Consider the following 15,089-nt stretch of genomic DNA (forward strand, 5'->3'; position numbering starts at 1 on the left):
CTACTGCTGTTTCAAAACTATTTTAGTGTAAAATGTTGATTACTAAGTCTATAACACTCTTATTTTCCTTCTCTACACTATTTCTCAACACTTTCTCTTATTTTCTCTTCACTAACATATCAACAACTTATAACCTTATATAATAAAACCCAACATTAATATCAATCTCATACTTTTTCAATAATATCAAACTCAAAAATATATTGAAACCATGATGTTCTTACCTTACTTAATTGACTTCAATCTTTAACTTGATTTTCTCTCTCCTCCAGCCCCTATTTCTTGAATCTAACTTGATATTCTAGCTCCCCATAGTCTCCTTGTCAATTTTATCTCTTGGTGGCTATGGAAATTCCTTTGATTTCTAAGTGAAAATGGTGGATTTTTTGTGAAAGGACCAAATTGTAAAGAAAACAAAGCTTTCTTTCTTCCCCTCTTCTTCTCACGTTAATGCATGCAAAAATGGGGGGAATGGCTGGCTTTTCATCCTTCTTTCCACACATATATATACTAAATAAATTATTAATAATAAAATAATATCATTGAAAAAAAATCAAATTAAAATATTAATAAACTAATATTTATTTATTTATTAATCTAAAATATCTCCAACATCATCATTATCTTCTAGATTTCTCTCTCTTCTAATTGACCATTTTGCCTCTAATGATCTTTTAAAATTCCATCCTTGAGTCACCACTTAATTTGGTAAATTTGTGATTTAGTCCCTCAAACTTCTTCACCTTTTTCAATTTGGTCCCAATCCATCCATTTTTCTTAGTTTCTAGATTATTCCACCCTTAAAATATTTACACCATTGGTCCTTCAACTTTTTCATATTTACACTTTAACCCCTTAACTTTTGAGTATTTACTCTTGGATAACAAAACTTTTCTCACTTTTGCGATTTAATCCTTTCTTGAATTAATATGTTATAATATACTTCCCAATATTGCCATAACTCAAAATTACCCCTTTTTAGCACTTTATTTTCTTATTTTACTATATCAGAGATATTATCTTACTTTCCTTACTGTATAAATTTTCAGGGTATTACATAAAAAATCAAAACTTTTATCAAGATCAAGCCTTTTTTAAAAAAACGGGATTTTTAGAAAGGGGAAAAGCAAAAAAAAACATGATTTTTGGGGTTCCTAGGGGCGGAAGACCGACGGTCCGGTGTCTTCCCCTTCATTAGAACTCAAAACCCAATCCCTCATGACATGTCTATAGCAAAATTAAAGAAAAAGAAAAAGCACGCTTGTTGTTGTTTTTTTTTTTACTTTTTTATAAAAAAATAATAATATGAAAAGCCACCTCCTGTTTTTATTTCATTTCATGTATATATATTATTTTTCAATCTTATTTATTTGTAAAAAAGATAATAATGATATTTAATAATAATATTAGTAGTAGAAATGATCATAATAATTTGGGCCCTTGACAAACCCAAAAAGGAAAGAAAAAGAAAAGAAAAACAAAGGTCTCCAATTTACCAAAATCGGGTGGGCTTCAAACGGGCCCAAGAGAGAACAAAAATTTAAAGGGTACAAATAGGCCTCCAATTGGGCTCGAACAAAAATAGGTGTCTACAATGCATAATATAAAATACTTTGAAATCTCAACGAATAGATGTCCTCTGGCGTAGTCTTCGAAAAGTCCTTTACTTCGTCAGTAGTCTTGAGAAAGAAAGGTAACTAAATAATTTCAAAGAATTTAGTGAGTTTTGGAGCAAACATTTCAATAGCTATATATAATACCACTAAATCTTTCCAACTCAGCAAGTCAAACAGTTCAGCCGTTGGCGAATACCACACACAAACAGACTTTACTACAGACATTATTCCTTTGGTGCATACATTAAGCCCAAGCAACCAGCAACCATACAGACAACTTTATTCGTGCTAGTCACACACAAGCCAATTGTCAAGCCCTAGCATTCATTTTATTTGTTCCATCATGATTTGCCAATTTGGTTTGTAATAGCTTTTGCCCTACCAGAGGCTACATGATCCCTTTTCATGTATTGTGATCTGCCAGTTCAATGCTCATTTCATTAAAGGTGTCGCCATGATTTCATTTTCATAACTCAGTTCATATTGTTCATTCCAAAAACAATGGGTGGTGGCTTAAAAAGGAAGAGAGGCCCTACTCAATTTACACAGACAACTAACTCAAACTTATAACCATGAACCTTCATTACCCATACATAAACATATCATCTTATAGGATAAGAGTGCTTTCCTCAATCAAACATAAACAATAACATTATACACACACATGGAGGCAAGAAGGAACTCACCAGTCAAATACAGAAAGATTAGAAAATAACTCTTACCCTTATCATGAGAGTTTTTAGGATTTTCCTGAGCTATAATATAAAGAGTTAGCTTATCATATCATTTTACCAGAAAAACTAAACAAGTTTAATAAGAACATTAACAAGAAACTCACAATCTGGAAGCTTCCTCCCTTACACCTCAAACTGACCCTAAAACATAAAACCTTAGGGGGCCATAAATAGTCATCAAAATAACTTGAGTTTCATTGATATTTACCAGGTGCCAAACGATGGTGGAGTTGCCTAAGTACAGTGAACCCAAATCTTCAAGCAAGTCTTAAGTCTAGTATTTTCTAAGAGAAAAATTCAAAGAAAGTTTGGGAAGAAAATATATTTGTCAAAGAAAGCATAAAACTTACTCAAGAAGCCAAAGCTTGATTTATACAAATATACTCAGAAGGAAAAATTAGTGGATAAGTCTGATTTCCCTCCAAACCCCTCATTCCTTATGACTAAGCACTTCTCTCTCTTCATAAATGTAAGTCTAACAAGTTATAGAAATTTAGTCCTATACTAACCAAATTCACGTTCGTCTAACCAGATTGTTCAACTAGGATAATAAAATAATAATAAAGCATACAGTTCTTTTCAAATTAAGGTCTTAACATTAAGGGCTTAACACTTCGCCTAACATTTGGGTGGCGTGTACTCTTTAGAAGAGCCCGCCAAACCACCAAGCTCGCATAATGCAGACTTCACTCGAAGGCACATCCATTGACTCATATACTTAGTCAATTTTAATGCATTCATACTAAGAACTTATTCTATATGTCTTACTTCTATAAGCAGTATTCGATTACATAATTTTCCTTACTTTTTCTTAAGTTTTCAAGTTAGGCCATTCTTACTTCTAAGATTATTTTAGAGCTTTTCTAAGTTTGTTTGAAGTTGATTTTGTTTGAAAAGCATGAATTGTATGTTTTAAGAGATTTATTGAATATTAAATGAATTCTTGATTTAAAATTTCATTTAAATGTTCTGTTATTTTTTGTAGCATCCCGTAACTTGATTTTGGTATTAGGGAAGGGTTAGAGGTGTTACATTTAGTGGTATTAGAGTTACGATTTAGTCGATTCTAGAACTGAACATAGCGAGTGTAGAGGCTAGATAATACATGCCACAATAACATGTACTTGTATGATGCTTTCGATTCGATCTGACTTTTTTCTTATAGATATACAATGTCGGTCGAGTCTAATCATGCCATACCAGATGAAGTTGATAGTAAAGTTTCAGCTTCCGAACAGGAAGTGAGTCACAGCCTGTCAGTTCCACAAATGCTAGAAAGTGATATAAAAAATGCCTTTTTGGGCATGATGAATCGGTAGTTTTCAAAGTTTGGGCGAGTGAATCTTACTGCTTGAAAATCTCTACCCCCGATTGTGACTTTTTCAACACTCCCTCTCTCCTTAAAATATTAGTACGACAGATGATCAAATATATTTGATTGATAAATTGGGTAAACATGAGACAAATTTATGTGAAGACAAAAGGGAGAAGGAATGTATTGATAAAAAGCAATACAGGTTCAAGGTTAGAAATTAATTGAAACACGATGTAGTCAGATCATCTTCAATACCTCCACCTAAATTGTTGAGAGACCCCCAAAATCAGCTCTCTACTTCTTTAGGTATTCCAGGGGATATTTGCAATGTGAATAAAGTAGTTAGCAAGTATTGTAGAGGAAAGCATATAAGTGAATGCAAGTTTAAAAATGGGGCTCGTTTCCCTGTATTTTCTATATCATTTGGTATATTCAATTACTCAATGCCTATTTACAGTGTAATATACAGAACTTAGTAGTCTAATAATTGAAATTTTAAAATCATTCACTATCATGCCAAATTTATAGTAAACACAATCAAACTATATACATGCTCCTAACCAATCACTTGTATTTCTACAAGCTCAAGCACACATTTATAATAAAAAATTAAAAGAAAAGCATAAAAATTAAGAAGAAATTTCCTATGTTATCTCCCCCACACTTTAGATAGCACATTGTCCCTAATGTGCAACCCTGAATAGATAAGGAAAGAAGTTACCCAATCAATATTGACATTGCAATGGTCTAATGGTGGATGTTTTTGTCCTTGTTCGTTATAAGCTTAAAATTGTTGTGCTTCTTTCATGTGGGGTTCCTGCATAAAAACCTTGAAACAAAACAAATATAAAGTCTACTATTAATCCTACTCCTAAAGCAACAAACTAAAATTTATCCAAAATTAAATTTTTACAATCCAAAGATTAAAATTCATTCATCATCAAAATCATCAAAATAGGGCATCTACCCCCTCTCCATCAGTGCCTTCACTTTCCCCGAGACATGTACTCGCGCAAAGCCCCTTCCCAACGATTGTGTATGTCGAGTTGGGCTTCGGATGATTAGTCCTTTTGGCGTAGATTATTGTGTTTGGAATGTCACCTCGTAATCATCATCCTCCCCCTTTAAAATTCTTGCTCGGTGGCCTCTTCATTCTCTTCTTCTTCGTTGTTTTTTTGTTCCTTGTCTTCACTTCTTGAGTAAATATAGACTGGTCTGAATGCATATATGTTCAGCAGGTAATTTGGTTCTTTGAGATTATTTTGTCGTGTGAACTCTATAATTATCGGTCCTAATTCTTGCATCCATTTAATCATCCATTCTAGTTTTGAATCTTCTTTTTCCATTCATTTCCTCGCTTTTGTTGTTGGTTTCTCTTCAGAAACGTGGGAACATCCATATTTTGTTTTCTTCTTTGGTTCTAATATTTGATTTGTTTCTGACTAAGCTCGAAAAATTGAGTATATATGGAATTGCTTATCAAACTCTTTCTTGACCTCATGACTTACTTGTTTTCTTCAATTAGAACCTTTGCATTCTTGCAAAGTGCCATCACGAGGTGGGGAAAGAAAATCTCAACCTTTTGGCCACTAACACATCTCTTCATACTTTGATGGATTCATTCCCCAATGCATATTTGTTTCTTCTACAAGATTCCCTACAATAAAATAGCTCAGAAAGTATTGAAATTAGAAACATTAAGAGCAGGCTAATTCTAGTGCAAATAAATTGCATCCATATTTTAGCGATTGGGAACATTATGGCTTGATTCAAATTAGTTAGAAATCCAATATCTGGGTGGAGGTTACATTCTCCTCTATTTTCAGTTAAATATTTGACAATACTTTCTATATCGATATCTTTAAATTCCGTTAAATCAATATTTTTTTAAAAATAAAATTCATAGCATGGGGCATCGTAATATTTACAAATCTTTTCGGGGAGAATGGCACGTCCTTTCCTCATACTATTATCGTTTTCCACATGACACCATGTTGTCTTCGGGTTTTTTCGTCCCTAAGAGTAGCATAAAATTCTTCCATAAGAGGAATAGCAACATTTTTTATTGGGATTGTACAAAAATGCTCTCATCTATGATACCAGACTAAAGACCAAATTTCATTGCACAAAACCATCGATGGTTCAAATCCTCTTTCCTGAATAAAGGTTTTACCTTGAAGTTCGAGGAAATATTTTTAAGCATTGTGATTTCAAAATTTTAAAGGATTCGAGATTGTTGGTGGTTCTTGTGTATTTGTTTTCCTAGGCTTCTTAGGCGGCATATTCAATGTAGTCGTACTCTAGAAACTAACAAACCATCAAGCAATGTATTCAATGAAATAGTAAAAATAAGTTATAAACCCTTAACCTCGATTAATTATTTGAATTCCTTTAAAAGCTTTGTTGTGGTTTGCTTTGTCAATGTTATACTCTTAGTTCTTGCACCAAATAATATTACAAAAAGAAGAGGAAATTTGTAGAAATATAAGAAGAAGAAGAATAATAAAATAGGGGTTTTGACGTATAAAGGTTTAAAGTTTTTGAAAATTTTTGGAAAGGATTTGAAGCTCAAGAGGGTTTAAAACTTTGGTTAAAAAGGGTTTTAGATATTTCGGTGTTTTAGAATTAAAAATTAGGAAAATTAGGGATATAGTAGGCAGGTTGCACAATGGGTCAAGTCGACCCTACAAAAAATTGCATCTATGTCATGACACAAATGTTCCGTGCACGAATTCCTTGGCAGGATACCGATGTCACGTTTGATTTTTTTTAACTCTATGTCGCGACATCAAGACCATTTTCTCGATTTCTTAAGTCTGTCGTCAGTGTTGCGACACTGACTCTGTTTCATCCACAATTCTCAATTCTCAAAGTGTTTCAGTTTGTATTAAACATCAATTTAAAAAAATTATATTTTAAATTATTGGTTAGTTAAAAAGTAAAATAATATACATAAAATTTTAATTCAGTTTGAAAATATTAAGTTTTGCTGGCAGATTCATCCGTCAACTCTGGCAGTGTATACGTGGATGCTTCTTTGGTTTTGTTTCTGTCGGTATTAGTCTAGCATCCGTCATGCCATTCTAATTTTCTTCGTTTATCCCGATCCTTGAATATGTTCTTTCATCCTACATTTATCACTGAGAACACGTTCCACAGATCAAAGTAATTAGCCACGTTTATAAATATTCTGTAACCTAGTAGTCCTGAATACCTCTTGTAGTCCTAATTTTGTGAAGCACTCCCACGGTATATTTCACTTCCACCCTTGATTTCTCTTTTCTTGGATTCATTAATAATTTTTATAAGGTCTATAAAAAGAATCTTAGTAGAAGGGATATTTCCACGTTTACCTTGAAATCTAGAGTTATATTTTCGGTCCACATCTTATACCTACGTTGTTCAATTATTTCCTCTTTCAAAATTTGTCTCAATTGAGTGTCGACTTTATCGTATGGTTCTATTAAGAAGTGGGTGCTTTCTAGTTCCCTTAACTCTAGTTTCTTACTTGGTAGGGTTATCTAATTAAAAAAAAAACTTCTAAGTCGCTTGAGACGCTGTCAACATGTATAGTCCCTAGCTTGGTTAATATCGTGAAACTCCCTAAGCTTTTGAATTTTTGAGGTGTCTGATTAAGGATGATTATTTTGCAAAATGTATCTATGTTGAATGTGTCATCCTCTTTGCAATTGTCACATTCTTTCCTAATTTCTCTTATAGAGTTTGAAGGCTTTGGCAATTCCACTATCGGTTTTATAAAGGTTAACATCTCATAGAATTATTGAAGTAGGAATGAGAAACTTACCTCTTCACTTATTTCTTGATGTTGTTTATCCTCTAATTGTGATTAAATCTATGTTGTCAAGAGGGAAAATTTAGTTTTTGATTCATTATTACATTCAGCTGTCAACTCTTTTATTGGCTTTGTCTCAACTTGAACATCCTTTTGCTCCATTATCTCCTCATTGAGTTTACTTAGTTCCTTTTGGTTGTGTTCCCAAATCAGTGGTGCCTGGCTACTTAAGATTTTATCTTTCCAGGATATTGTTTTTGTTGGGTTTTCCTTTTCATCTTTTCTTTTGCTTTGAGTTTGATCAAACCCGTGACAAGATATGTCTATATTTGTACTCTTGTTGCTGTCCTGCTAATATGTTGAGACTTCATCTCCTAGCTGGCTTAGTTCTAACATTAACACTCTCTGATTTTCCTGAATTTCTCATTCTTCATAAACTCCTTCTTCATAAATTTCATCGTCATAATCTATTTCATCATCGAACCACATGTAGTCAAAATTGTCCATGGTATTGTTGAACGGGTCTCAATGGCTATTTATGCAGGTCTCTTCCCTCTTTTCAAGGGTATGTGCTAAGATTTCTTAAAGAAGAATAAATTAATAGTAAACTATAATAAATAAGTAAATAAAAAAACTAAGATCGTATCTATAATTTAAAATTTTCCTAATTAGTCTATTAAAATGTAGAAATTTAATTTAATTTAATAACGTTGCCTCCCCAGCAATAGCGTCAACAACTTGACCGCCTTCGAACATACCAACGGCCAAAGTGTAAATACTACAATTTAAAATGTAGAACTGAGGTGGTATTCGCAAGTATACGGGTCAAGTTGTAATATAGTTTTCACAATGAAGTAGGTGAGTACTCTGAGGATCGTACCCAAGAGAGGCGAGTACTAAATTAATGTTAACCTAAACACAAATAGGAGTAATTATTAATTTAAATAAATTATATTACTATAAAATATAAAGGAAAAATTTTGGTTTTTGATAAGAAATAAAATAAAAATAGCACAAATAAAAGAGACTTCGAAAAACTAACTTATAAACTTAATCAGATCTAGACATGGGTGATTAGCTCGCTTCAGTGGTCATAATTAATTCTTATTTCAGGTTTCTATTCAATCAACTAGTCGTTACCCTAGCAAGATCTCTTGATCTTCTACTAAACAAACAAGTCGGTAAGAACTACATACCTCTCGACCTCACAGTCCAAACTATTTTGGGGCTAAGGTGTTAACAGATAGGTCATACCAATTTTGGGTTAATTATCACCTAAATGATTTCTTAGGGTCGTCAAGCCTAAGGTTTAATGGAACAGCCTATTTTTTGGTGGTGTCGAAAATAGTGGTTTCAGGGCCACCAAATCTGACGAGTAAGTTTGTAAATATTATTATTTAATATTTAAGAGTCCAATGTGATTTTAAAAAGGTTTTTGATTTGATAAATTATGTTATATAAGCGATTTATTAAGTTCAAGTGGTAAGACCCTAAGGTCAAGTGGTTTTATAAAAGGAGGTATCGAGACCTCATTTCTATAAACCAAGCCGTAAATATTTTCATAAATATTTACAGAGTGTCATTAAGGTGGTATCACAGTTCTATTGAAAATTTTTAACGTTTCGATAGTTAATTAATTAAAAAGGACTAAATCGTAAAAGATGTAAAATTTGATCACTTTTTGATTTGAGTGATTAAATGGTTAATTTAATAAACAAAAAGGGAATTAAATGATAATTAGACCATTCAAGGAGTTAGTGGACAATTATGGACCTGAAATTGGTGTTTTATTTAATTGTTAACCAAGGTTAAATGGCAATTTGATAATTAAAATTAAAATAAATAAAACCAAATTGTTTATTCATCTTTTACATTGTCTTCTTCACCGATTATTAAGGGAGAAAGAAGCCATTGTTAACCTTGGAGTTTCGGAAATTTGAAAAGCCAAATTGGTAAGCCATTTTTCACCCATTTCTTTAAATTTTTATATTTTTGAGATCATTACAACTAGGTCCAGCTAGCCCGTACCTTGGATTTTGAAATTGTTAAAGATTTTTAATGTTTCCATTAATGAAACTTGTGATTCTAGATGTTAAATTATGAATTTTAGATATTAGTTGTTATTTAAAAGTATTTATTAAGTGATTTTTGATGAATTTATCGATTAGGGACTAAATTGTTAAAATAGTAAAAATTCAAGGATTTGATGTGAAATTTTTGCATGAATGGGCTGTTTTTTATACCATAAGTGTTCGGATAGTGTGAAATTTCAATAAAAATGGTTAATTTGCATGTTTTAGGCTCAAAGACTAAATTGAATAAAAGTACAACTTTAGGGGTAATTTTGTAAAAATGTCATAAATGACTAAATAGCATAAAGTACATTTTTTTACTGTCTAAATTAATATATTAAATGAAATTATTAATTTAGATCAAGATCGAGTGGAAAATCGAGAATAAAAATTACCAAAATGCCCCTGTACTTTATCATTTTTGCAATTTAGCCAGGTAAGTTCGTATGAATTGAATTCTGTATAATGTTGATTAATTGAATGTTAGCATGTGATTCTATTGTGATTGAATCAATATATATATTATTATGCAATTTACCTTGTCAAGAAACAATGGAAACTCAACGACGTACGACGACTATTGAGTCCCATTTGAACCTTAGGAATATATAGGATACAGATGACATGTCATTAGGATTACCATGTTTCGGGTGCTAGTCTTGAATGTCCTATCGGTGGCTGAGTTCCAGCATGTGTTGCGGATACTTAACAGCTTGTGTGAGCAACACCGTGTAGCTACGTTCCGACCGGTAGCTTGTGTAAGCAAACCCAGGTTGCTATGTTTCGGGTGCTAGTCTTGAATGTCCTACCGATGGCTGAGGTCCAGCATTAGTTACAGATACTCGATAGCTTGTGTAAGCAGCATCGTGTAGCTTACATTCTGACCGACAGCTTGTGTGAGCAGGCCCATTTTACAGCTCGTGTGAGCTACGACTATATGTTTAGCACACTTTGTGTAAGCTTTCCCACATATCTGGTATTATTCTAAGTGGTTCAACGAGCATACAAAGGGAAGGAACAGTAAGTGTTCCGATTGGCAATGTCATGAAAGTATGGAAAGGTATGAGTTGTTGATGATTAAAGTGTGTATAGCCATGCTCATGAAAAGTATGAATGCTTCTATGTTGCATTCATGAAAGTTATTTTATCATGTGGTGATTTTTGCTAAGTTATATGTTTAATCACTAACTTGTGAATATGGTTAATGCTATATTTATGTCTTATATGTTATACAAATGAAATGGTAAGTGTTCAATATGAATTAAGATATGTATGCATGAAACTCATTGAAATGGTGATACATGAAAAACATGATATGTTATGAGATGGATGATAAATCTAATTAAGTTGTGCTCAAGTACAATGGTTGTCCATGTCAAATTCATATGAATCATGTTTAAATGAACTAACATGTTTGTAGATGTGCTTAGGCTTATGTCAAGCTTGTGGATATGATTGATGTTTATGATTATGTTTGTATTATGCATATGAAACGGGTAAGAAAATGAAATGAAATGCTAAGTACGTAATTGGGATGTATTATGATGTTATAAAAAGTTTACTGTGATAAATGATGTATTTATATGTGAGCAAATTGCGCATGCTATGGATGAATATATTTATATCAAGGGTAAATACACTAAGTCGGGAATTGATAATGCCGTTTAGGCTTATGATAAGCATTGGGAATAGAATGGAAAGTAACTAAATTGAAATGTGTATAATCTTATAGAAAGGTTTATGGTTATACATTATGTCCCATAAAATCCTATCACGTTATATATTATAAATATATGTGACATTAATGAATTTACTCATTTGTGAGTCGATGATCATATAGATTTATGAATTTTAGCATTGGCATAGGGTTATGTCTATTCTAATAAGTTTATTATCGAAATGAAATTTTTATGCTTAAAGTTTATACGAGCTTACTAAGCATACATTGCTTACGTAGTTATTTTTCTTTACTTTACAGATTATCAAAAGCTCGATTGAGTTGGAAGCTAGTTGGAGATCCATCACGCTATCCATCAATTTTATCGGTAGAGTCTTGATCAAGGTTATAATGGCATGTATAGGTGGACTTGTGGTTTATGGTAATTGATAAGTTTGACATGTATATGTCATTTTGGTTGATGTAAACTTGGTATTTTTGATTCCTTATTGATGTGTGTTATTTTGATAATGTGTTAATGCATTTTTAAATGGCCAAAGTGATAGGTGATGAATTGACCTCAACATGGTCAAGTTATAGTATGCTTTAGAAAAGTTTTGAATAGATGTGTATGATTGAAATATGGTATGAATAAATGTTGGTTGTTGATACCATTTGGAAATGAATAGATTTGTGTCATTTTGATGGTTTTGATTATATGTGAGAAATAGTCCAAATGGTAAAGTTATTTTGATATGGCATGAATCTAATATGGTATAGTTAAATATGCTTATGTTTAGGCATGTTTGGAATGACCATTTGGTATGTTTATAATGAGACCAATTGGAGTATGCTTTGAGGTAGATATGAACTATTGGTAATGGTATAAATGTGGTCAAATTATGATGAGTTTTGTAATAGAAAATGAATTAAGTGTTGATGAATGAAATGTGTTAAGTACATGTATATGTTTAGACAAATTGTATGTTTGCATTTGAAATGCCTATATGGCATATTGGTTTATTGGAATTTGGTATTCAATTTGGTTTTATTAAGCATGTTTTAGGTATGTTTTGAAGCTTGATTGTATGTGCAAATGTCTTATAGGTGTGAGCTTGCAATGGGTGAAAGGAATGGCTTGAAATTAGCCTATTTCTTGTCCACACGGCCTAAGACACGAGCGTGTGTCTCAGCCATGTGTGTGACACACGGTCACGCGACATGGCCATATGTCCCCTGTAGGTTTTTAAAGGCTATATTTCAAGAGTAACACGACCTGGTACACGGGCGTGTGGCTTGGTCATGTGAACCAAGTTAGAGAGTTACACAAGCACAGACATGGGGTGGGACATGGTCGTGTGTCCCTACTTCAAATGCCCACACTACCTAAGACATGGGTATGTGTCTCAGCCGTGTGAGTCACACGGCCTGGCCACACGGCCATGTGACCCCTATAGCATAAATTTTTCTATCTTTTACCATGAAGTTCTAAATGTTTTCAATTTAGTCCCGAATCATTTCTAAAGTGTTTTTAAGGCCTCGAAGGCTCGAAAAAGGGACGTTATGCATGTGTTTGAATGGAATATGATGTGTTTTATAATGATTTTAATCGAATGTTTTAAGTTAAAATTTTCTGGTAAGGCTCCGTAATCCTATTCCGGTGAAGGATACGGGTTAAAGGTGTTATATTTAAGTTCTTCCTCTCCCAAATAGTTGATCCACTAAGAAAACCCTACATAGCAATTAATTAATCACATCTCCACTCACTAATCTCTTATAAGAGGATTAGTTTCTCATGGATCTCATAAACACAATAAACTTGATAAATAAGATGAACATTAAAAACAATTCATGAACAGAGTTTAGGAAAAATCCTGAGATGTATTTGAATGAAGCACGGAATCCACAATATTTTGATCACGTTTACAGATCATGTTCTCCAAAGAACAGTAATGAAAAGAATTGTAAAATAAATCTAAAACCTAAGAGAAAGAAAAACTAAAACTAAAATTACAGAGAAAAACTTAAAATATGAAAAGTTGTCCTTAACCAAGTGCTAACTGAGCCTATTTATAGATTTAGGGTAGCCGTCATCCTCAACCTTAGGTTAGCTGACGTTTTCGTGTTTAATTTATATTGTACAGACCAAAATGCTCTTGACTCGTAATTAATCCCGTATAGGACCGGTGTCACGACACCCTAGTGTCTGTGTCGTGACATCGAAGGCAGTATGCTCTGGTTTAGAGGTGGCTTCAGGGATGTGTCGCAACACCAAGATAAACTTAATATTCTTGTATTCTACTCCCTATGTTGTGACATTAAACTTCTCATGTTGCAATCTCATGTTGCAACACAGCGACTAGCCATGAGTTCTTATGTCTTTGAATGGTCTCATGCACACTCATTAAGTATGTTAGCTCACCTTTAGGCCTCATCCTGTCCCTAAGGTCAATAAAATACTACACTTACTAAGTGAGATTGATTCAATTAGTAAATTAATTAAAAAATAAATTATAAATTAAATACAATATATTTATAAGAAATTTTAATATTTCTATTTCTTTTTTAAAAGAAACCATATTTTTTATTAACTCACTTCTCCCATTTTCACACTTAAAAAAAAAGTGCCCCTACTTATTGCAGAAAAAAAAAATCAGGATAAACTCTAAAAATAGTCACTCAACTATTATCGTGTTTCTATTTTGTTCATCTAAGTTTAAAATTTTCTACTTTAGTCACTAACGTTATCGAAATTTAATATTTTGGTCACTTCCCTATTAAATCACTAATGGTGGCCTTTTTTTTTGGCATGATGACAAATTTAGCCTTCCAATGTTTATAAATTCTATAACTTTAGTTTCAAATCTAAAAACTTCAACAAATTTAACCATGAACTTTACACATTTTGTCAATTTAGTCTTGATATTTAAAAATTAAAAATTAAAAAACTTTAAAAATAAAAAATTGTTTAAAAGTTTATTTTTCGATAAAAATACATAAGATTTTATAAAAAAAATACATATAAAATTATAAATAAATGTTTATAAATAAATGAATAACTATTTTTTCTTATTTCCTAACATAAAATTAATTAATTTATTAAAAAATAATTTTAATATTCTTATAAATAAAACAATTCAAGGGAAAACCCATAAAGAAGAATTATGCATATTCAACTTTTCCTTTTTTTTCCAACATTAACGACCACCATGTTCAAGTTGGGTCAAAAACTACAGCTTGAGGTCAAAAAGTGTGGGAATCGATATCTTTAAGTTGTTGCCCATAACGAGTTTGTTGTATTTGAGGTTATGTTTGAGGGAGAGTATAATTGGAAATATATAAGTGAGAATAAGGTTTTGAAAACTTAAGAGGTGGAAGGCCATGTCGGCAGCTCCACAACCAATTCCTAGTTTGATGACGCGATAATAAAGGATTTAAAAATCAAGAAATTTAGAGTAAGGGTTATTGGTGCCAGTGGTTTTGGGCAAGGGTTGTGCCTAATGCTTGACAAATTTGACAATGACCAAGGAGAAAGGCCAAACGTATATTAATTTTTTTATTTATAAAATAAACTAAAAAAGAAATATTTTGAATTTGATTTAAGTCTTATTTGTGGTTTTTAAATATTTTATTTCTAAATGTATTATTTTAATAAATAAATTTCATGTCAGAAAAAGAGAAATTAATAATCAACAATTTATAATTTTGCAGGCATTTTTATCAAAAAATGAACTTTTAAAAAAATTAAAATTTTTACTTTTAAGAATCAAGACAAAATTGGCAAAATGTGTAAAGTTGAAAGCTAAATTTGTTGGATTCTTTAGATTTAGGACTAAATTGACAAAATTTATAAATATTAGAGGGTGAACTTATTATTATGCCAATAAAAGAAAGGCACTAGG

This window comes from Gossypium hirsutum, chromosome D11 (genome assembly GCF_007990345.1).
Source record: "Gossypium hirsutum isolate 1008001.06 chromosome D11, Gossypium_hirsutum_v2.1, whole genome shotgun sequence".
NCBI classification, from domain to species: Eukaryota; Viridiplantae; Streptophyta; class Magnoliopsida; order Malvales; family Malvaceae; genus Gossypium; species Gossypium hirsutum.